Source organism: Podarcis vaucheri (genome assembly GCF_965113315.1).
Source record: "Podarcis vaucheri genome assembly, chromosome: 9".
NCBI lineage: Eukaryota > Metazoa > Chordata > Lepidosauria > Squamata > Lacertidae > Podarcis > Podarcis vaucheri.
Genome location: NC_138767.1, coordinates 41,455,481 through 41,480,592, shown reverse-complemented (window position 1 = coordinate 41,480,592; position 25,112 = coordinate 41,455,481). Strand labels below are relative to the sequence as shown.

Genomic DNA, 25,112 nt, shown 5'->3' with positions numbered 1-25,112 from the left:
TTGTCTTGGATAGAAAATGCATGAATTGTGACGTTCAGTCAATGTTGTTCCATAATCTGTTCATACTTTGCTTCAGTGTTAATAGGATGCATTTGGAAAGCAAGAATTGTATTCTGGCATGTATGCCCAAAGGGATACAATTCATCAAGGGAAATCATTCTGGTGATATGATATTCCCTCCCCCCCAAGTGGGCTGGAAATGATTGTGTGGGAAGCACAAGGCACAATCCAGGAGGACATTTTCCTACGAAAGCTTTTGCCTTGCACAGTCCTCATGCATTCTGATGGGGCTTACATGGGAAAACCTTGGGTTATTCCCCCACACATTTTTGTCCTATGATGTTCCCATGAAGATTCATGGCATTTGGTTCCAAGATAGAATTCCATGGTGAGCTAAGTATGTGTACTTTTATTTGAAGTTAGGTTTGTTACCAGAGACAGATTGATCTCCACAATATAGCACTCTAAACCCCAGAGGGTCTGAACTTTAGAAGTAATTTACCACCTCTGTCTTTGTTTCCTAGAAACAAATATTACAGTTTGATCCATCCAAGTGGTCTGGAGGAGAACCAAAACATTTGGTTTATCAGGAATGGAGGTTTTTATTTACTCAAGGTTACATTGTATATTGCTACATGAGATTCACATTTGTGAATTTGGCTTCAAGTTATGGTGATTGGAGTTTTAGATAATGAGGGCTGAAGGCATCTATCAATCCCCCATCTCTAGGAGGTACTGCTATCTGGAGGCCATCAGAATAGACACTCTTATTTTAGGGTGCACCTACATACTTGTGTTCCACGTTAATGAATCAGACGTATCTAATATCTTCCAGTTTCACATTCACAGTCACTAATCTTATACAAATCTTATACAAATCTTATGTTGCATGAGTGCCAACGATCCCAATTCCTTCTGGATCGTTACCATAATGTTTAGAGCCATTGACTACACAGATTGCCATCATCAAGTTGTGTGTCCTTTGGCACACGTGAGTCCTGTTCCTGCTGACATGAGGAGGAAGAGGTAAGCCCCCCAGTGTAATCATTAGAAATCAAATGGCCAAAGGATCCTAAACAGTCTACAGATCACATTAAGACTCCCACTTAGCTAGTAACCAGTCCCTTCAAACTCAATAGGGCTAACTTCTGAGTAGACATGCATAGCGTTGCACTGTAGAATGAACATCTCTCATTAGAGATTGCTATTGGTTATATGACAGCCATTTTGGTTCAGTGTAACTCATAAAAGCCACATGGATATTTCTTTCTTCCTGACATATCTATTGCCTTCATACTTGAAGGTAGAAACTGTCCCTGTGAAACCATCTATATACCGTATAGTTACTCAAAACTAAGTCCCACTGGCTTCCATGGGATTTATTTCCTGCCTAGGTGGCCTTGGGCTGCAATCCCATATTGACTTGCCTGGGAGTAAGCCCCTTTGACCTTGATAAAGTTTACTCTTGAGCAGATATGTATAAGCTTGCCCTGTTGGTCATATGTCTGTTATCTACACAACAGCCCTGTAAGGTTGACCTGAATTTTCTCATTACATGTGGTGCGAAGGTGACATGGTGTGTCCAGTATTTTGGTCAAAACCATCCCCAGAGCCAAGCTAATATTAGAACCTAGATTCTCAACATCCAACAGCAACACGTTTATTTAGTTACCATGAAAACAGCCCTGGGAAATGGAAACCAAGCAACCCTGATTTTATCCCAAAAAAGGGGGAAAAAACAGTACACACTAATATTCCTCCTGAATTTCTACCTTGTAAACAAACAAAACAAAACTTTATTTGGGGAGAGAGCAGCCTTAAATTTTTAAAATCCAGCTTCCACAAGAAGAGAAGCAAGCAAAGAGAGCAATTCTTCCTCAGAGATTTTTCTTTAAGTTCTCAAAACCTTGTTAAAAAAGGAGTCTGATAACTCTGTAAGATGCTAATCATATCAACCTTCTCTAGTGCTGCCTTGACCTCACAAGGCCATACAGCCAGCTGTTGTAACTATGGTAACTAATCTCATTGATTGCAATCAAAGCAACTGTAATTGGAACCTGCAAGGAATTAGTTTCATTGTGAGTTTAAAATGTAGTGCTTTTTTCCAATCGGAAAAAAACAAAAAGAAACTTATCCTATTATTTTGTCAAGACTACGAACACGATAAAATTATGATCCACAGCCAAATATGCCACACAATTTACAATAACCAGATCTGCCTGAGAAACAACTCTATGGAAACTCAGTGTTGTAACATACACAACTCTTTACCTTTATGTGGCTTCATGAACTAGACGCAGTAGACACAATGTTCCCATTTAATGTTCACTGAGTTCCAACAAGGTCCATTATGTAAGGGCACATGTCATATGAATACCTCCCATGTATGTTTTTCTTCTTAACCATCCAGTACCTACTAAGGTTTTGTGGATGTTTTAATTGTGTTCGACGGATATTTATACATCCGGGTATAGGGTGGTATATAAATTCAATAAATAAATAAATAAAAATGTATTTTTAAATATTGTTATCCACTTTGACATACAGTATTTAATGAAAAGTGTGGGTTATAAGTAGTTCAATAAGTAAATAAACTCGCAGTAGTTTACCCTTCACATAGCAACAATTCCCAGCCCCTATAACACACTACAGTGGTACCTCGGGTTACATATGCTTCAGGTTACAGACGCTTCAGGTTACAGACTTGGCTAACCCAGAAATAGTACCTCAGGTTAAGAACTTTGCTTCAGGATGAGAACAGAAATTGTGCTCCAGCGGTGCGGCAGCAGCAGGAGGCCCCATTAACTAAAGTGGTGCTTCAGGTTAAGAACAGTTTCAGGTTAAGAATGGACCTCTGGAACGAATTAAGTACTTAACCCGAGGTACCACTGTACAGCTCCCAGGATTCTTTGGGAAAAGCCATGTACTTTAAATGTTACGTCTAAGCATTGATCAAAGTGGGGGTTCTCTGTACATATCCCACAGAGTTCAGTGCATTCAAGGAGCTGTGACTTCATGGGATTGCATACACACAGCATCCACAGGCACTGTAGGAAGTGTCTTCAGAGAAGAAAGTACTAATAGTGAACTCAGATGATGAGTGCCAATGGGAATGGAGGCAAAAGGAGGACACCAAGAAACAAGAGGAAGGCATCAGCATGCACAAATGAACTTTAAGATTTATTGAAGTATTTAAAAGGTTCTCACAAAACAAAACCTTACAGGGAACTCTTAGAAAAACTAGTGGGAAATGGAATAGCTTGTCCTTGGAAAGGGCATGACTAGCCAGCCAGAACAAGCTAGGCTACATTTTCTTGCAGTTCCTACTTTTGATGCACTATTTGAAAATATCTGAGAGGGAAATAATAATAAAGGTATAAAACCTTTGCATAAGTCGTAGGGGGAAATGCAATCGCTTCAAAATGAGAACAAAAGTGTGATGCCCTTCGCAGTATGAAAAAATTGGAGAGTATGGTGGGAGTTTGGATGGTGATAAATTGTTGTCAATTCAAAAGAGAAAGAGGAGGTGACAGAAAGTCCGCAAGACAGAAACAGGATGTCAACAGAAAACCCGCTGGGTTGAATCTAGATTTAGACATGCTTGGATTGATTTAAGTCCCGTTGATTTCAGAGGGTCTATTTGAAGCATGGCTAAGCTGAAAAGATCCAACCCACTGATTTCAAATGGGCTTAATTGTGCTCAGCTTTTTCCTTCTTGGACGCCAACATGAATTTATATCCTCTGCTTAATATTGGCGCAATAGCTTAAGAAGACACTGTGATTACAACACCAGGAAACCACAAATCAATCTGCTTCTAATCTTCCTTTCCTAACTTCATAAATCCCTTCATTGGCACTCTTTTTGGCTTTCATTCGTTTCAGTAAAATTGTTTAGCTCCCTCTTGGACTGATACACACTGCTTTTTATTACTAGCTTTGGCCATCTATTAATGTCCCCCTTTTTTGCGCTAATGGAATTTCCCCAAATTAAGACCCAATCCAACTTCATCATAATTTCAAACTTTGACATTCAAGAGTTTAATTTTTATGAATTGCATTTTGCCAGAACCATTGCTTCCATTTCTGTCACAGAGCCAATCACTTTACAAGATTATACTACTTATTCATCTGTTCCATGGTGGGAGGCCTTTGAATGCTCCCATGTTGCACATATAATTTTCCAATCCTATACCCAATTTCCTGGGAGTAAACCCTGCTGAACTCAATGTAACTTTTTTTTTTTTTAGAAGACATGTATAGGATTTGACTGTAAATAACTCAGAAGCACTTCGCTTAACTAAGGGAAAGTTGAGTTTCTTGGGTTTAATTTTTACTGAATGGGCAGTTACCAGATAAAAAATTACTTCATTTTTCAGATTACTTAGAATATGGACCAACATTTCCAGCAGTTTTGCAGGGCTGGCCCAAAGCATTTTGCTTCCTGAGATTAAAGACAAGAAGCCAACTCCACAATTGCATGAACATAAGCCAACTAATCTAATTGCACTTTTAAAATGAATTTACTTGAGATCAGGATGATAAGTTAAAATATAAATAGGATTTAGAAAGGCAGTTTTTAAAAAGCAAAACTCCCATCATGATCGAAGCTAGGAAACTACCCTTTCCCCTTAGAACCTCCAGACATCACGATGCATTAATGTTAATACATAATTACATATATTTGTATGTTCAAGATTATTCAGGTTACTGGGGGAAATCAAGTAATAAATATCTGGATATTTTTTGAAATTTATATATTCCTTCTCAGAATATACCTGTTCTCTACCTGCCACTTTAACGAGCGTAAACAATGTGGATAGAGACCTGGAGCCCCAGAAAATTAGGAGTAACAACTGACAAGAACATTTTTCTTTATGCAATTCAAATATGAGTTTTGCATGGGCTAAATAAGTGGCCCAAACTCAAACTAAATAAATAAATAAGCACCCAAACTCACAGGCATGGGGCCAATATATTTAGTGTGTGTAACTGGATGATTTCTTTACCAAATTTGGCAGGGATGTGTCTTAGTAGACTGAGTCAGATCTCCTTTCTGGTTTTGTCTTTACAACAAGACTAGGTGATCATGCTGGAAATTCAACTTGCTTTCTTGCATGAAATTGATAAAAGAAATGGATGGCACTGTGGTCTAAACCACTGAGCCTAGGGCTTGCCGATCAGAAGGCTGGCAGTTCAAATCCCAGTGACGGGGTGAGCTCCCATTGCTCGATCCCTGCTCCTGCCAACCTAGCAGTTCGAAAGCACGTCAGCAGTTCGAAAGCATGTCAAAGTGCAAGTAGATAAATAGGCACTGCTCTGGCGGGAAGGTAAACGGCATTTCCATGCGCTGCTCTGGTTTCACCAGAAGTGGCTTAGTCATGCTGGCCACATGACCCAAAAAAAACTGTATGCGGACAAACGTTGGCTCCCTCAGCCAGTAAAGCAAGATGAGCGTCGCAACCCCAGAGTCATTCGTGACTGGACTTAACGGTGAGGGGTCCCTTTACCTTTACCTTTTAAGGTAAAATAGAAGCATGCTTGTTCTATGTATTCATTTTGTAGGCATCATGAATGCAAAAGGGGGGGAGACTTATCCCTTGAGATCAGTGTTCTGAGATTATATTATTTCTTGAATTTTCCCTTTAAACTCCTTTCTTGTTATCCTACAAGAATCTAATAAGAATGGTTCCAACCTAAATTCCTTTAAATCAAGGTTATGAGGACAGACCGTAGGAAAACTAGGAAAACTATAGCTGCTATTATTTGAGCTCAGGCTCCCTGCACCTCAAAAAACTGAATGTTGCCATGTAGAGGCCATATTGGTATATACCTGGGTAGAACTTTCACCCACATTTCCTGTTTTCCATTGCATTGCTCTTTCTTATTGAACTCTCTTGATAATGTAGTGAAAATGTTGCCTCTGTGAACTGTGGAAAAATAAATGAGTTACATCCGATTCCAGCTAGAGGTTATCATAACTAAATTGCACTACTAATCTCACTCACCTGGTGGTAAACCCCAACAGGACTTTTGTCTGAGTAGACATGTAAAGTCTGTTAAGTCCCACTGAAAACAACAGGATCTGATTTACAATTCACTTGTTCCGTATATTTTTTGACAGAAGTTGCTATAGCGAACTCACAGCCATCGTAAGAAAATAAAAAAACCCACTGGATCACACCAAAGATCCTTCTAGTCCAGCATTCTGTTCTCACAGTGACCAACCAGATGCTTATAGGAAGCCTGCAAGCAGGACCTGAGCGAAACAATGTTCTCCCCTCCTGTGGTTTCCAGCAAATAGTTTTCAGCTGCATACTTTCTCCAACAATGGAGGAAAAGCATAGCCAACAAGGCTAGTAGCTATTGTGTTTAAAATACAACCAGGCATCCAGATTATGAGTAGTACAGCCAAGTATCTTCTCCAGCACCTCTGAAGCGTTCCCCAGCCGCTGCTCTTCCCTAATTAGGGCATTTTGTAACTGGATTCTATCCCATGGTGCAGTACTATCATTTCAGGGGGAAAGGCAAAACAGCCTAGGCTCTGCGTTTTTGGCCTAGGGTCCAGCCTTTAGTTTAAACAAAGCTAAGCTTCCATTTAAATTATTTCGATCTGTTGTAGCTGTGCCCATTTTCTAAATACTTAAGCTACCATAAAGTCTGCTGCAGTGCTTTATCTTTTTTTCCCATAATTAAGATTTTTTTTCTTGATAATAATGGCAGTGCAATCAAGTGCAGAATTTGGCCACATGGCCAAACTGAATAGAAAACTGGGCACATGCCCATGGTCTTAAGTTACTCTAAACCCAGCCTGCCAGTAAAATAAAAGCTGATGTTTACCATGGGAAATGATTCAAATTAATTAGGAGGAACATGAAGGCTGCAGAGCGGGATCATTATCTTCTCAGTGCTTTGGTTACCAAAACATCTGGATACAGCCTATGGTAATTCTACTAACAAGTAACATGACATTACAAAACTAATAAGAAGACTAGAGGTATGGACGGTATCTTCTCCCCCAGCCCACCCTTTTCCTTTTCCTTGGCTAAATAACATGATAAAGGGGCAGTCGTCAGTAAAACCTGGAGAATGTACAACATAATCAATTAGATAAAGATGTTTGACATTTCTCTTCCATAATAAAGCAAAGTAGCCATAAAGTGCAAAGTACTTGTGTACCACAATCTTGCAAGCAGAAGACTGAAGGAAGCAGATACGGTTTCGTTCTCATTACGATGTTTTAGCAAATAACCCTTAGATTACTGTGGCTTGTGAGTTTTTGCTTCTTCATTGCACGCTCGCTCTCTCTTTTCAGACAAAACAGCACAGAACCCAAGCTGCCTTGGAAACAGGGTTTTCAAGAACTCTCTGCAAAAAAGCAGCAGCAAAAAACAAAACGAAAATACCACCCCAAACTAAGACCAAATCTTTTTACAGACTCTATAAATGGCTGTACAGACTCGGGCAGGCAGAACCCTTCTCACTGTACCCAGTAAGATACTCATTTCACACGACAGCCTGATTGTTGAATGCCTTTTATTCTTCATTTACTGCATGGGTAAGCTATGTTCAAATGTATTTCATTTAGAATTCTTTTTGCCAGCTTTGGTTGCCCAGATCATCCTGTGCAAATCTTTGGTCATTTCATGGGGGCTGTGGGAAGATACTGCTTTGCTATAAAAACAGGAACTTTGCCAGTTTTGTTTAAAAAAAAATGTATAGGAACTAGGGATGGGAGAGAAATTAGATTCAGTTCACATTTAAAGGTGAACCTACCTCATTTTCATTTTCTGCAAAAATATGTGAACCCACCTTCAAAATTCACACTTCTTTGAATTTTGTGCTGCAATTCTCCCACCAAGTGATGCTTACAAAAAGGTATATACCAGGGCAAAGTGTGCATTGAGATGTATATATTTGTGAAAATTACATATACAAATGGATTATATTACGGCAAATTGTTTGGCATAAATGTGTATATTAGGAGAAATTCACACTGAAATGTTGATGAATTTTCATAAAAAAGAAAAATGCAAGCTGATGTGGAAATGTGAAGAACTGAACTTAAGGCTTGAAAGATAAGAAATGGAGACAGATTCACCCATCTCTAAGCCCTTGTGGTGGGCTGGAGCCATGGAGCCGCCCTCCTCAAGCCTGTATCTCCACAACTCACCTGAGCAGTGCTGGGTCAAGGCAGTAGTGAGGTGGAGCTGCAGAAGCACATAGGTGGGAGTGCCAGATTGGCTCCAACCTCACCACTATCCTGCCCCCATCTAGATAAGTGGCAGCAATACCAGTGTCAGAAGGGTGATGCTGTGGTTCCATCCCACCATTTAAAAACCAACGTGAAAACCTAAGAGAAGCACAGGCTGCCTGGTGCATATCACTTTGTGACCCATCCCAACAAACTGACTGAGCAATTTTAATGCCATGAGGTCGATACGATAATCTTTACAGAACAACGAAATTGAAAAAACTACATCAGACATTCAAAAACCAACAAGCCTGCTATCCCAGCTATCCCAGCTTGGTTAGCCCCCTAAAAACTCTACTACCCCATAATTAAATACAATAGAGACTACCTTACACTGTGTTTAAAACCAGAATCGCATTTGGAAAGAAACTGTTTCCCAGGTGGCTAGTCCTAGTCTTTGTAACCCTGTACCTTCTTTCAGAAGGCAGAAGCTGAAAGAGATCATTTCCAGGGTGCGCACTAAAAGGTAAAGGTAAAGGTACCCCTGCCCAAACGGGCCAGTCTTGCCAGACTCTGGGGTTTGTGCGCCCATCTCACATTTATTGGCCGGGGGCCAGCGCTGTCCGGAGACACTTCCGGGTCACGTGGCCAGCGTGACAACGCTGCTCTGGCGAGCCAGAGCCGCACACGGAACGCCGTTTACCTTCCCGCTGGTAAGCGGTACCTATTTATCTACTTGCCCCCGGGGGTGCTTTCGAACTGCACTATCTCTGCAGCTTTCTCATGACACCTGGAAGCGTAGATTTGATCCAAGGTGGGAAGAGTGCTCCCAATTATTCTCTCCACAGTCTTTACAACCCTGTACAACATTGTTTTTTTCCAGACCATGCAGCTCCCAAACCACACACAGAGACCATAAGTTAATACACTCTCAACAGTACAATGGTAGAATGCCATCAACAGGTCTTTTGAGAGATTATTTTTCCGGAGGATTCTCAGAAAATGTAACCTCTGCTGTGCTCTCTTCATCAGGTCTTTACTGTTTTCTCCTCAGGTTAGGTCAAAGTTTAGGGTGGCCGTGTGTCCAAACAGAGGACAGTCCTCTGTTTGAAGGAGGCCTCTTTTTGATTTGCACCACCACCAACATACACACAAACCCAGAGACAGAGATACAGCTCTTTGCAATGGCATAGCAGCCCTTAGTCACCTGTGCACTCTAGCAATAAAGACTTAGCACCAATTTAGGGGGTGATTGCCATTTGCTGCCCAGCATGGTGTGCGTCAGGCCAAAAGTGGGGGAAGAAGGGGTCCACGTGCACAGCCAGAGGTGGGCGCACGTTTCCCTTCTGGCCACGTGTTTCCTGTTGCAAAACCGGCTGCCAATCAGGAAGGGGCAAGGAGGCCGAGCAGTGGGCAGAGGTCTGGCTGGGAACCAGGACCACTTCTCTCCATTAAAGGGGAGTGGCACCAAGTGCCTGGCCTCTTGCTCTGCATGGAGTCTATTGTTGCTGGGTCACCCACCTTCCTGACTTTTTATCCATGTAGATTTGCTTCAGCCCAAAGGTGAGTGGGCTGAACTGTGTATGGACATTGCTATGGATGACTCCGTCGCCAACCTCAGGGCCAGGGAGGAATTTTTCCTGCAGACAAATCAGCCCACCTGCAGGTTTTCATGCATACATCTGGCTACCTTTTTTAAAGGGTCCTGGAAGGGCTAGAGCTGTCTGGAAGCCCACATGGAGGCCGATGGGCCCTTCTGAGAGGCAGCACTGGCAGGAACATTACACTTGACCCAGGTCAAGGGGCAGCCTTCATGCCAGTACAGTGGTACCTCAGGTTAAGTACTTAATTCGTTCCGGAGGTCCGTACTTAACCTGAAACTGTTCTTAACCTGAAGCACCGCCAGAGCATGATTTCTGTTCTCATCCTGAAGCAAAGCTCTTAACCTGAAGCACTATTTCTGGGTTAGCGGAGTCTGTAACCTGAAGCGTATGTAACCTGAAGTGTATGTAACCCGAGGTACCACTGTACTGACCCATCCCAAGTTCATCCAGCAAGCGAGCTGGTTGAGGGTGGATGCTTACTCAATGACTTTTGCGAAAATAAAGTTGTGGCCTAATCTAACCAACTCCATGTTCTCCCATGTCTTATTTTCCAGCGCCAATCCCCAACAGCATGCAGTGCGCCTTATGCGCCTGGGTCACGCTAGAATGCAACACACGTTGTAAGATTGCTGCATGAGCTGCCATAATATGAATTATATTCTATGGCCTGATATTGTTGTTATATCCCACCTGAAAGTTGAGGCACTTCCACACAGTTTATTATGGACTTGGTTCTGCTCGTGCATACATCCTCTTGCAACATCCATGAGACACTGTCCTCATCAAAATGCTGTTCCATATTTTCACCGCCACTGCTTAATCCAGATTTACCATTTCCATGTCATTGTTGTTTCATTTATTGTGTGTTCTATGGGAGCAATAAATCTTGATGAAACGGAAAAATAATATGGGACAACGTTTTGATGAAGGCGATGTCATGCAGATGCTGCAAAAAACTTCATGCGTGAGCAGCACTGATTCCACAATAAACTGCTGTGTGAAATTCACTAGATCATGTCAAAAAATGTGCATTCAGAGCTACTCTCTTCACTGTCATCCATATTATGACAAAGGTTGAAAGGGATCCAGAAAATTCTGGCACAATATCATTTTGTTTTTCTGGCACTGGTCTTTAAGGAAAAGAAAAATGCTGAAACCTCATTCATTCTCCATTTCAGCATAACCTTTCAGAAACAATAACTTTGAAATGGAATATGTTAGGGAACTCAGAAAATATGAAACTAACTGCCCTCCCCTTTCATTCAGTGGATGATTAATTGCTTTGTGTGAGAGGTAAGACTGGTTAAGTGGGGGGAGAGAAAAAAGAATTCTGGAAACTGTGAAAAGGTTGGAGGCCCTGGGACAAATCTTTACTCAGTTTGTACTCAGCTGTGGTCCTTGCCAAACCACAACTGATGGGAATCCAATAAAAAACAGATCAGATATGGCCTGTTATTTGAACCTTGATTAACCAAATCTGCTGATTACAGCGGTACCTCGGGTTAAGAACTTAATTCATTCTTAACCTGAGGTACCACTTTAGCTAATGGGGCCTCCTGCCTCCGCCGTGCAATTTCTGTTCTCATCCTGAAGCAAAGTTCTTAACCCGAGGTACTATTTCTGGGTTAGCGGAGTCTGTAACCTGAAGCGTATGTAACCTGAGGTACCACTGTATTTGAATTCACTATGGAAGCGCCATATAAATCTATGATCGGTGCAATCCTGTGTAAGTAATATCACTGACACTCATGTGCAAGAAGTTGCCCTGGAAGAACCTTCCTGGGCTTTCACTTTAGGATTTCCAAATCTATCTGTATATTATAGAGGTGTAGGAGAAGCATTCCGTTTGAACATTCTGATAAATCCACAATTATATTCCCTATAAATTCAAGATAATTTATCCTATCAGTATGAAATTTGGTGTGGACCATCTCTTCGGTGAATGATACAAGCTCTTGGCTTTTCAGAAAAACTGTATGAAAACCAACTGAGAAACAGCAGTTTAAATTTGGGAATATGTGTTTTCTTTCTGGACATGCCACACTATTTGTTGCAGAACACATCCTATTGCTTTCAGCGGCAGAAGCGCTCCTTTTAGTTTTACCATCCAAAGGGCATTGAATTTTTCCTATCCCTTCCCCAGCCACCAGACCTGCCAAAAAGATTGGACAAAGGGTCTCCATTTTATAGACTCGTCAGTTGCTCTGCTCCTTTCTTCCTCTGCCCTAGGTTGCTCTGGACTGTTCCTATCTTCTTGTTTGTCCTCATCAAGCCCAATGCTTCACTGAGGCAAGTTGAATCAATTTGCCTCAGGTGACAGATCCAACCTGTGACCTCTCAATTGCTCTGATGCCAACCCCACTGCCTCGCTGCCAGCCCCACCACAGCTTCTCCCACGCCACTAACACCACAACAGTCTCATTCCTGTCCGGTAGCACCTTAGAGACCAACTAAGTTTGTTCTTGGTATAAGCTTTCATGTGAATCCACACTTCTTCAGATACATGCACATGTGCTACTGGACCATATAGATGATAGAGAGAGAGAGAGAGAGAGAGAGAGAGAGATAGAGAGATGATAGATAGATAGATGATAGATAGATAGATAGATAGATAGATGATAGATAGATAGATAGATAGATAGATAGATAGATAGATAGATACTGCGTCAGACCAACACAGCTACCTACCTGAATCTACTCTCATTCCTAACGCTGATGGGCGTTGTAGTCAGAAAAAGATCGGGAGAGCATCAAACTGGCAACCTCTGGTCTACGAAAACAAGGATTGTTATGGGGACTGAGGATGCTGTTACCTTCTGAGCCTGGTCACTCATGTGTTGAGGGGACTGAGGCACAAGGCAAAAGGGCCTTGATGGAGTAAGTAAACATTGTGTGAAACTATGTGTGAAGTGAACAGCTACATGAAGCATGCCGGTGGAGAAAATGCTGTACCCCAACAAATTGGGGGAGGTGTCTTTGACACTGAAAACAAAGTCCACATTTGGGGAGAAATAACTCTGGTGACCTGCTATACTCCAAATTAAATTAGGGGGGAAAGAAAGAGAAATAAGAAATCAAAAAAAGAGTGTTCAGTGTATGTGGTGGGTGGTGGGGAGTGTATTGGCACAGATAATAGCTATGACTGTGCCAAACCACCAAATGCGTTCCTCATAGGCCCCAAAGCAGCCATCAGTCTGACAAGAAATTGGCCCATTTAACTATTGCTATTGTTTTAAATCAATGTACTGTGCTGCGGATTAAGTAGCATTCTATCCCAAAGTCCCAGAAGCTCACTGATTTTGGAACAGATCAGATAGAGATTTGGCCTCCAAAAGGTTTGTGGAGCAAAGTCAAATATACCTGTGCACGCAAATGTTGTTTAATGAAGTTGCTCAGACTTCAGCTTCAGAACTAATTGCTGTGACATTTGCAGCAGCTCTTGATTGTTTGGCCTTAAGCAGGCCAGGGGTCTTTTTCTTCCTTTCTCCCGCACTAGAAATCAATGACCCAGCAAGGAATGAAGGCGGTAGCGACGCACCCAAGGAGAAGCAGCTTTTTGCCATACAGAAAGGACAACTAAGAGGGCTTCCAGACTGTTGCTATTTTATGGGTGGGATTTAATTATATGCTGGCAAATTCAGGTTTCAAAATTAAAGCAGATTTGGCACCCTTGTGCAACAATCCCAATTCTTTTTTTAAAAGAACAACAACCCAGACTTTTTGTGGTGAGGAAAATGTACCCTGGAAAGTGTGGGATAACAATTGCTTGATGTGACATCATATAACCTCACCGCAAATCAGGATGAAAACTCACTGAGCAGCTGGCATTGCATAGCTTCCATTCAAATTGCATACAGATGAAATCAGGATGAATGCTAAATAAACAGGTCATCTGGAAGTGACCCAAGACACAGGTTTCCCTGGCGCTAAATCTCTTAACCTAATTGCAAATTATTTTTAAAAGACAAGATATGGGGGATGTTCAAATACATATCAAATTAGTCTAACTATTAGATATGGAAAACATATGCATTTAATTTAATCCGCAAAGCAAGGAGGGGGAGGAAAGGACTACATTAATTTGAGAAATGAAGCAACGCCGCTTTATTGTCCAGAAGCAGCTGACTGAGTTTAATTTACCCTGAAATTACGTTTCAAAATGTAGTTTTGGGAAATGCTGTAGCAAACATCTAATTTAATAAATTGGCCCAGCAGGGTAACATCCTCTTACTGGATGCACACAGGATCAGTCTGAACAGAAAGGCAAACAAACATGGCCTCCGAGTGGTGCAAGGATCCCTTCCTTCCAAAATCTAACAACAGACAAACAGCACTGTGGGCTCTTATCATTTATCTGAGGGAAATGGGGGGGGGGGGGAATGAACAGCAGTGTGTGGAGTGCAATGCAACTTCTCTTGCTGGCAAAGTAAGACTCAAGTCTCCAGCGACTTTCGCCCAATACTAGGACAGACGCTCTAGACTTCTCCTTCACATCATTTTTGTGTGAGGAAGAAGTGGTCCTCCAGATGTTGTCAGATTCCAGCTTCCAGGCAGCATGGCCAATGGTAGTTCAACATCTGAAAAGCCACAGGTTCCCCATCCCCACTACATAATGTGACTAACCAGGGACGCGGACTTATAAAAAATATTGGGGGGCCCCGGGAAAGCTCATGAATAATAAATAAGCTCATGAATATGCAAATAAAGTGGCGCCGCCTCCTCGTGAGCGAATAGGGGAGAGCGTGCTGCGCCTATTAATCAGCTCCAAAGGAAATTGGGTGGAGCTTTTGCTCGGGAGGGAGGGCAGGAGGCATGCAGCCCGACCCTGTGCATTTTGGGCTGGGGGAGGGGCGGCGATGGCGCTCTGCTGGAGGGGCGCCAGAGATTATTGGGGGGGAGCCCCCCAAACGATTTTTTGAGGGGGCTCGGGCCCCCTCAAGCCCCATGGAGTCGGCGCCTATGTGACTAACTAATTCTACACATGGCTGCTCATAAGTAGATCTCAATGAGGTCCATAGGGTTTGTTCCCTGGAAACAGCATTGCAACCTATGGTGTCTCTTGGCTTTCTGCTGGATATGAACTCTTTGGGCATTATTTCCATTGTATGGGCTATGGAATGCAGAGTTCCACAAGACCTGTGTTCCATTCAAGTCAGGATCTTTCTGCTCAGCTTAGGAGGGGCCTATAATTTGGATGCATCCCTTAAACCAGAGAACATTTCTACAAATGATGGGCTGGTACCCTGCATCTCTCGCTAAGAAAATAAGAGTGAAGACCAAACCAAAATCCTTTAAACACATATTTTGTGTGTGTGCATTACAGTTGTTTCTTGGCTAAACACATGCAAACCAACACAGGGTACAATTTCATCAGAATCCTGGCCTATTTTGCAAGCTGTAAGTAGTAATATTATACCATCGAGCCAATCAGGTATTTGGATTTTGGACAATTAATCAAAGGTTGCCAGGAAGAGTTACATTTACAGTTTAATATGCTTTGTCTAGTTATATTTGCAGAGATTTCATTTTCATGAAGATTCTACAGTTGGAGTACATTACTTTGAGAGTAAGAGAACCTAGTGGGATCAACTTATTTTCTGCTTCTTAAATCATTCTGTCCTTATCTGATTTTTCTCCCTTCCCCACCACCACCTCCCCACCCCCGTCAGATTATTTAGTTGGACTTAGTTTAACATTCACATCTTGCTTGTCAGGTGAGAGAGGATTTGTATGCATTCTTCCAAAGAACATACGCTGGGCACTACTCCCTAGAAAAGAGGTGACTGGGTTGATGCCAACTGTAAACTGTAATGAAGATCACAGAGCCTGGATGTGTCAGAAGGCTTCATTTTCTGACTTAGCCTATGACATTGTGAAAGGGAAAGGTGTCTAGAGGAACAGGAGCGAATGTGTGGGGCGGGGGCGGGGGGGGAGGAATGCTTGCTTTGAAACCCTTCCCAGGCAGACAATGAAAGAGAATAAAAAGAATGTTCGCCCTAAGTGGAAATGATTTGCAAATTCCATCTGTGAAATATATGCTTGTCATGGGAATCATTTCCTTCTGTAACCTTCTCATGACTCAGGCATTTTTTTCAAATCAATATGTAAAGGGGAAAAACCTGAAACGAAACCACAGCCTGAGGTGCACATAGTTAAAATACAGGGGAGCATCTAATTTCAAATGTGTCTATGATTCCCTTCCTTAACTTTGCTCAATTTAGTTTTATTTTGTGGTGCATTAAAATCTCTGGTATGCAGAAAAAACACAATGTCTAATCACAAAAAGCATAGCAGTATCCTCTTCGGTTAGACAAAACACTTTCCTGATAAAAAAATAGACTATCGCAGTAACTCAGAATTCCTGGCAGCTGGGGATGGGGCAGATATTTGATTCAGTTCACATTTAAAAGTGAACTTACCAAATTCACATATTCTGAAACAATATGTGAAGAGAAATGCAGCTCTCCTTCGAAATCCTCACTGCGGTACAGTTCTTCAGCCACATAACGTGTACAAAAATACATGTACAGTGGTAAAGTGTGCATAAAAATGCATACATTAGTGAAAATAATGTACAAAAATGCCATGTGTTGTGGGAAATTGCTTGACAAAGATGTGTATATTAGACAACATTGCATATACAAATGTGTATGTTAGGAGAAATTCACACAAAAGTGCTGATGAACTTTGTTTTTAAAAGCAAACTGGTGTAGAAATGTGAAGAACTTGAGCCTGGAAAAATGAGAAATTGAGAGAAGCACAATGGATGTATCTGCCCATCCTTACTATCAGCTGCTCCTGAACCAGAGCTATATAGCAAGGAATTGAACAGAAAAAATCTTAAGAGTCTACTCTTCTAGAAATATTCCGCATTTCCAAAGTAGATAGAAGAAATGATCGCAGAACTGCAGCAACTGTCATGGCAGATTCGGAGAACACACCCGTCAGAAGGCTAGACAAGAACTTTATTGTGTCTCTTAAACAATAACAGAACAGCAGCAGGAAACTCCTGACTCCAGCATGAGGTCCGAGAGCAAGTTACAGCAATACAGTATGCAGTTGTAAAAACAGATAAAATCATTACAATCATAAAGAAAACAAGTAGAACTTCTAAATGTCCCCCTTTGTCAGGGTATGCATACCCCTAAACATTTTGTGAATCTAAGTTTGGCCTCATAAGTTTCCTATTCAATATGAGTAGGAAAATGAGAGTATTCTTAAAGATTATTATTTATTTTTTTATATAAAAAAGCACTGGTTACTTGCAGCTGCTTCTACCATTCAGTTGGTCCCTCAATCCCCTAGAAGCTTGCAGAGCTTCCCAAGATTGCACAGCTTTCCTGGCTTGAGCAGGTCACAGAAGAGCGCCCTTGCTTCCCATAGAACTTTAAAAACATACCAGAAAGGGGCATGTTTCTCTTTCCAGCACCTCTTCATTTATGACCCAAACATAAATAAAACTGGGTTGTTGTTGTTTTTACACTTTTTTAAAAAAACAACTTTTATTTCCCTCCATTCCAGATAGCAAAATGCTGACTTCAGACCTTATAGAGACTTGGGAGGTTATAGAAACAAGGATTTCATTTGACAATCCACTGCAACTTGGTTGATATCCCTCTGCTGCCAATAATCAAGTAGTTTCTGGTAACATTTAAGGATTTCTCCTCGCCCTACATTTGCTGCACATATTTCATTCTGGCCTGTTCTTTTCAGCAGAGCTCTTTTTAAAGCATAGGGTGCCTTATTCTCTGGCTTTACAGAGGTTTGCTTGCTTTGTTTATTTACAGAGGCTTATATAGTGCTCAATACAGCTTGAGACCAGGATAACAAAATGATTGGTGCCCCAACCAGTTGCTGAGCGCAGGAGCATTTCATGAGAGGGCCTGTTCTGCACAATGTGTGGCAGGACCTAGGCAACTCCCTTCCATTACATATCAGACAAACACTGTCTCTATTGTCCTTTTGGCACCTAAGAAAGACCTTCCTTTTTCAACACACCTACAAGAGGCTGTAGTTTTATCCTAGTCTACATCTGATTTGAAATCTGTTAGTTCACCCACGGCGTTTGGGGCCTCTGGAGCTTCCAGACCAGGCCGAAAGTTAGACTCACACAGAATGCAATGCAATGATTGAGTCTTGAGGTTACCAGTACATGAATCACCATGGCCAAGCTGTCGCCCTCCAAGAAGATCCATGGTTCACATACCACCCATAGCTGGTAAAAGGGACTTCTAGGCACTGAGGCTGCCTGAGCCTCGAGTGACAAAGATGGATCCAGGAGCAACCGTGAACTATAAACCTAATCCTCCAAAAGGAGTGCAACTCTGTCCAGAACAGGCAAGTGGCCAGACTCAAGGACACAGGAGCCACCTACCCACAATGCCTTCATCTTTCCAGGGTTCAGACTCAGTTGTTTGGCACTCATCCAGTCCACTGTTGTTCCCAGACAACAGTCCAGACCTTTCCTGACTCAGATGTTCTAGAGAACTAGAGCTGTGTGTCATCAGCATACTGATGACAATTTGCTCCAGAATTGGTGCGGGTTGCAGCAATTGCAGCATCTTAGGAACTATATATATATATATGCAAGCTTCTAGGGGATTGAGGGACCAACTGAATGGTAGAAGCAGCTGCAAGTAACCAGTGCTTTTTTATATAAAAAAATAAATATATATATATAAAATCAACAACAACCATTATGAATCTGACTGACTGTATTTTCAGAGTAGTGCGCAAAACCCCAGTGAGTGCTCCAGAGGTCCATCCACCACTTCTGGTATGACCAGCCTCTGGACCACCCAAAAATCTCAGCTGAACTGCTCTTGGAGGATGCAATGGGGGCAGCAAAGTAGTCTCCATCTCCTTCACTACTGCTTAGTAGGCAGAATTCTGCAGCCTAACAGCAATCCTTCAGCTTCAGAGTGAGTTTTCCACCAGCCATCTCCCAGATTCCTAAGGAGCAGTGCAGGCCTGCAGCACAAGAGAGGACCATCGGGAGTGATTGTGTCAATAGCTCCTGCCATCTCACAGCAACACACCAAGCTTGACAGGATCAATGGTGCTAATCACCTAAAAATACCCAAGAGATTCAGGACTCTACCAGGCTCCATTAGTCTCTGGGGGCAGACCATACCAAATCAGTCCTCCACTCCTCCAGGTTAGGACTTAGTAGGGAGCACAGGTTGTCCTGGCTTCCCAATGCTATGTGTTGCTGCTACTTCCTGAAGGGGGAGGGGCAAGGCAGTGGGCAGCATGGTGTGGTGCTTAGCGCTAAGGCAGATTTCAACACTGCATTTCAAGGGAATGGAAGGCTGTGAAAAAGGAGCCAAATAAGTTAGCTACCTTGAAATCACCGCTGTCCTATTGCCATTTCCCTCACAACTGCCTGTGAAGGCTGCTCTATTAGGCTAGGTAAATAAGGCGCTACGCTGCTGTCCTCAGGATGACCTTAACTAACATCATCTTGCCAACAAAGGTCTGTATAGTAAAAGCTATGGTTTTCCCAGTAGTGATGTATGGAAGTGAGAGCTGGACCATAAAGAAGGCTGGTCACCGAAGAACTGATGCTTTTGAATTATGGTGCTGGAGGAGACTATTGAGAGTCCCATGGACTGCAAGAAGATCAAACCTATCCATTCTGAAGGAAATCAGCCCTCAGTCCTCACTGGAAGGACAGATCCTGAAAGCTGAGGCTCCAATACTTTGGCCACCTCATGAGAAGAGAGGACTCCCTGGAAAAGACCCTGATGTTGGGAAAGATGGAGAGCAGAAGGAAAAGGGGATGACAGAGGACGAGATGGTTGGACAGTGTTCTTGAAGCCACAAACATGAGTCTGACCAAACTGCGGGAGGCAGTGGAAGACAGGAGTGCCTGGCGTGCTCTGGTCCATGGGGTCACGAAGAGTCGGACACGACAAAACGACTAAACAACAACTGCCGCCTGATTTCTTATATCCAGGCCAGTGAGTGGCACTGGCTTTGTCCTTTGTCTCTTGTAGAACTCTTCAGGGAGGGGTATAGGGACAAAACTAGAAATTGTTGTCTCTGCTTGTCATTGGCTCTGGTGCCACCTGCTGGTGGCCTCCTTGCCTTCTGCCCCACCAGCCACAACTGCCTGTGCTTGCTACTGGGAAGACTCCCTTTAAAATGTGAAAACCACAATGTTTGAGAGAGCATTGGGGAAGGGCAGATACACCATGTCAAGCTTCACTCAGGCGGCTAATGGCACAGCTAAATCAATCACTGCAAGGTTAACACAAAATACACATCGGTCCTAATCCACGGCGGAGAGATAGTTAACACATCCACAAATTTTTACGTTTGTCCCTAGGTGATATTTGATCTGCAGTCCTAAACAGAGATTGGATCTGAGCAGCCGTGCCAAAATCTGGAGTCTGCCACATTCAGAGCTTTCTGACCCTAGTGGAAAAGATCCAAATAAAACAGTTCTGCTAATTTGAACTTCCTTACAAGCTTCTACATAGGGGCCTGAAGTTACACTATAAATATGAAAAAGATGTTTTTTCCCTCTCGGTAGGAAACTTTAGGCATACATGTCTTGACTCAGTTTCACCCAGAATCCCAGTTACGAATATCCTAACAGATTGGGGAGAGTTCCCAGGGGTCATTTTGAAAGCCAAATCCAACTTAGGCAAGTCTGTGTTCCTAAGTTGTGTTCCTAACATTTCATTATTATATCATGATGTTGTATGTTGGGATCGGTTGGGATCCAAAGAACCATATAATGTGTTCCGCACACCAAAGGGAGCTTTACACTTACGCAAGGTTGGCCCCAAGTCTGGTGGGCCCTTCTTTCCATCTGTGGCCTTGGTGATGGCAGCAGTGACAACAGAAAAGCCTACCCAGATGGGCACATGGATTTTAACCTTTTGAATGTTTTAAATAGTTGTTGTTACCTATACTTTTATTGTAAACCACTTTGAGGTCTTTTTGTTTTTCTTTCACAAGCAGGTGCTGTATGAATACGATGTAATCATAATAATTAAAAAAAACAGCAGTGCTCTGAGGGGTACACTAAGCCATACAATGCGTCTGGGTCCAGGTGCCATTTAAATTTCCCACAATGCCACTGAGTGTAGCATTGCTGTAGAGCACTGTGGGATTTCTAAGTGGTGGATATACTCAGCCACCCAGTACTGTTCACAGCAGTGGACGGCAAGGGGGGAAACACTTTAATGGAGGGCCTAGGCCTCTATGTTTGAACATACCTGCAAAGTATCCCAGAAAAAGAGGCATCCCATATTTTTTGAACAAGGTCGCATTGACCAATTTGAGTGCCGCGCTCTCATGCCACACTCTCACCCTCAAAAAAGCACTGGGGGTGGGGCTGTGATCTCATGTGGCACCCAAAAACATGTGTTTTGGTTGCTGCACATGATTGTACCCTGAAAAAGTATTTTTCAGGACAATAACATGGCATGGGCCACATGACTCACCGGGGAATGCATCCCAGAAGATGTGCATTGTGTGTGTTTTTTTAAATGAAAAATTTGGACACTGTGCATAAATACCAGCTGCTTATCTGTTCCCTTAATGTTTGATGATAGTAATCAAAATAATTCATTATTTATATGCCACCCATCTGACTGGGTTGCCCCAGGCACTCTGGGCGGCTTCCAACAAATTAAAACACCAAAAACAGTAAAACATCAAACATCAGGGTTGCCAAATTGGATAAAATATTGGGGGGGGGGCAAGTAAGCCCCGTGCTGCATAATCAATCACATGGCACGGTGCAAGCACACCATTTGAATGGCAATGCCTGTCACCTTTGGGGGACACCGGGCCCTTAAAATATTTTAGGCTCCTATGTCAAACATTAAAAACTTCCCTATACAGGGCTGCCTTCAGATAATGGATTAAGGCTGAAATAAATACATTAGAACTGATAATTACAAAGTTGCTCTTACTAGAATTGCAGCAACAGTGTAATGTGCAATTTTGTGGAATTAGTGTACCATCCTGTAAAGTGGCCTTCTTTGTACCTTGTAGTACACATATATACAGTCTGCCTGGGACATATACATAGGATTACGCTGTAAAATGGTATCATTCATGCCTGTATATTCAAGCTGGCGTCCAAGGCACATTGTTGGGCTAAGTAGGCAATTTCACATTAACTCTCAGTTTCCATTCTTTCATGAGAGTGAGTCAGTGTCTTGGTGTTATTTGAACTACATATATTTTAGATTTAATACACAGCATTTCTTCACCTCACCTAGGCCTTTTAATTTTGTCTCATAAATTATGCCTTATTATCTAATTAGTTTGGTTATTTCAGCCAAATTTATGAGCAGGTGATGTGGCCAATTTGTTACATAGCCATAAAGCTATGCTTTTTTTTATTGTTATAAGAATTCCCACCCCTCAAAGTATGCCTTAATTCCATGGGTTTGAGACATACTTTCCCAGGTTAAGGCTGGCTGCATTATTAAGAAATTGACTAGCATAATAAAAGCTGGAGACATACACATAGTAAATTATCTCATTTTGTATTCTATCCTACTCTTTTGCAGCATTATCCTAATTTTCACTCACATCCGATACGATAACTATACTAATTAAAAAATCACGTGAACTACCTAAATCAAGTCTGGATATCGGGAAACAAGTTAAATGAGTTCTTAATGTTGCCCAGAGACCTGCCAAAGCAATTTTTAGTCTGCATAATTCTTGAGCACACTATAAAAATAACTCCACAAAGTACAGCCACAGCAAACTATTTCATTATGCTACCTTATTTCTCAATTTGTACCAGTGACAGCTAAGAAATAGCTCATTTTGCTGGCCATAACTATCAACAGTAATACTCCCAGTTGAGCAACAACACTCCATGAAAGAGTCCTTTATGAGCAGGTGATGTGAATCAGGTCCAAAAATTGCCAAGCAGGTATGATGCCAACCATGGGGAAAAGAGCTGTAGTTGAGCAGTACAGCACATGCGTTGCTCATTTCCAAGGCCGGTTCAAGACATTTTTCTGCCTGAGGCAAAGGGCAAGGTAAGGTCCTTCCCCAAGGCACGTACAGAAGCCAATTGGATTGGTAGCTGGATCTTGAGAGCAGCAAGCTAGTGTAGGGAATAAAGGGCAGGCCACATGGCAGTCACAGCTTAGACCACTCCCACTACCTCTGCATTTGCTGCCTGAGGCAGCTGCCTCACTCTCCCTCCTCATCAGGGCCGGCCCTGGCTCATTCTTTAGGACCTCCAGCTAGGACTGGGGGGAACTATTGTCTGAAACCTAGGAGAGGCAAAGTCAGTCCCTTCCAGACAACACATATATTGATCATTCATCCTGCTTTGTTTGCACACAGTTTGATGGAGGCTAGGTGACACCAGGCATTTATTGAGCATTATTTCTTATTTGTTTGCAGGGATGTTATATGATGTTGTGTCAAGCAACTATTATCCCACATTTTCCAGTGCATTTTCTCATCACTTCCCTTACTGGAAAAAAAAAGAATCCAATTTGGTGGGGAAATAAGTTTGTTTTAATCACCTAAGCTAAATTTGCCATTATGTAGTTGAATCCTGCTTAAAAATAACAACAGTCTGGAGATGACCATAGACAATATTAAGCTAAATGAGCCCGTGGTCCGATGGTGTCCAGCAGCTTTCTGTAGTAATCCTGTTTGTTCAGTTGCTGTTTCAAGAATGTATAGAAGCCTGGGAAACATGGGACTTTAGTAAGATAAGGAACAGCCAGGGCTTTTTTCAGCCAGAACTCACTGGAACTCAGTTCCGGCACCTCTCAGGTGGGTGCCATTGCCATATAAGATAACAAGAGAGGTGTTCATGGTGAGTTCTGGCACCTCTTTTTCTAGGAAAAAATAGCACTGCAAACAGCCAAGTTTTTCCAAGTAAAGCAATATGAAGTGTAGCAAAAATTACTGGAAAGTGGGACTGTCTCTCTTATCACGCTACAGTGGCAGCCTCTCCCCCTGTTGCCATTTAAGGTGAGATGTCTTGAGTCAACACTGCTGTGGAGAAGACTGCAGTACAGTATCAGCTTATCCCACATGCAAAGTGAATTCCCAAATTACAACAGGAGCATGGGGAGAAGCAGTCAGGGTCACTTAAGAAGGGAGATCTAAGATGGTGCAAAGAATTAAGAAGGCTCTACACACAGGACATTTTATTGCAGAATCAATTTATACTATTTATTGATTGCACTTTTTTGCCTCTGAAAAGCACTTATTGAGAAGCTGGCTTCACACACACACACACAGAGAGAGAGAGAGAGAGAGAGAGAGAGAGATTCTGCATTTCCCTGCAGGATCTAGAATTTATCTAGACTGAAAGCAGCATGTTAAGGACAAATAAGAATGGTTCCAGATTAAGAAAAACTACATCTTTGTGCTACAAATGGGTTAGTGTGTATGCAGCCTAAGGTTATCTCAGAGGACAAAGGGTTGATATGGTGTACAGCAATGATCAGATTGTTGTAGTCCAGAAACATCTGGAGGGCAGCAGATTATAGCCACCTCTGAACTAAAGGTCCCATTACCCTGGCCGAAGCAGATTCTGGTCACAGAAAAGCCCCTGCTAGTCAGGGAATATTTTGTTTTTCCTATGAATGGAATCTCCCTTTATTCATGGAGCAGAACCTTTGGATCCAAACCATTCATTAATAGTTTCTTTTAAAAATTACACTGGTCTGAGAGCCTTTGGACTAAAGATAAGCACAATGACCATTCACAACAACAGATAGGTAAGACCAACAGACATTTGTATTTCTGAAGAAAGGTTTAAAAATCATGAACCATTTGTAATAACAAGAAAGTTGTTTTCTGTTTTATTCTACTTTTGAAAACAGAAATTCAAAATGTAGTGCTAACCTGCACATTTCTTTTTGTGCTCTTCCATTACTTTACTAAGGAAGTTTCTGGGGTGGAGATATAAACAGATGGTTGCCATAGATACAGTATCATCATAATGTGAAGAACAGGCTTACCTCACATGATATAATATGGGGCCTTGAAATTTACATTATTGGTGGCCCGGCTGCCTTTACTGCTTCATAGTTTTTTTCAATGCATTTTGCAATAATTGCTTCAAGCAGTTTGTATATTCGCCGGACTTCTTATTAATTTTGTATGTCATTTCAGCAATGTTTACATTAAATAATGAAGCAATCTAGAAACCGCTCACTCATTAGAAATGGGACTACTTGCAAGTGCTTTTAAAGCCGTAGCCAAGACTGCAGAAGACATATTTCTCCGTTCAAGCCTAACTACACTTAATCCTGGATAAATTAATAGGGAAAAAATGGTTTCTAAGGCAATGGAAATATTTAAT

The 25,112-nt window shown here is 42.0% G+C and overlaps 1 long non-coding RNA gene across 1 annotated transcript in view; it reads right to left on the bottom strand.

Annotated features, from left to right (window-relative positions):
* Positions 1–25,112, bottom strand: part of LOC309540728 — a 67,089-nt gene that overhangs the window by 912 nt on the left and 41,065 nt on the right. The window lies entirely within an intron of this gene.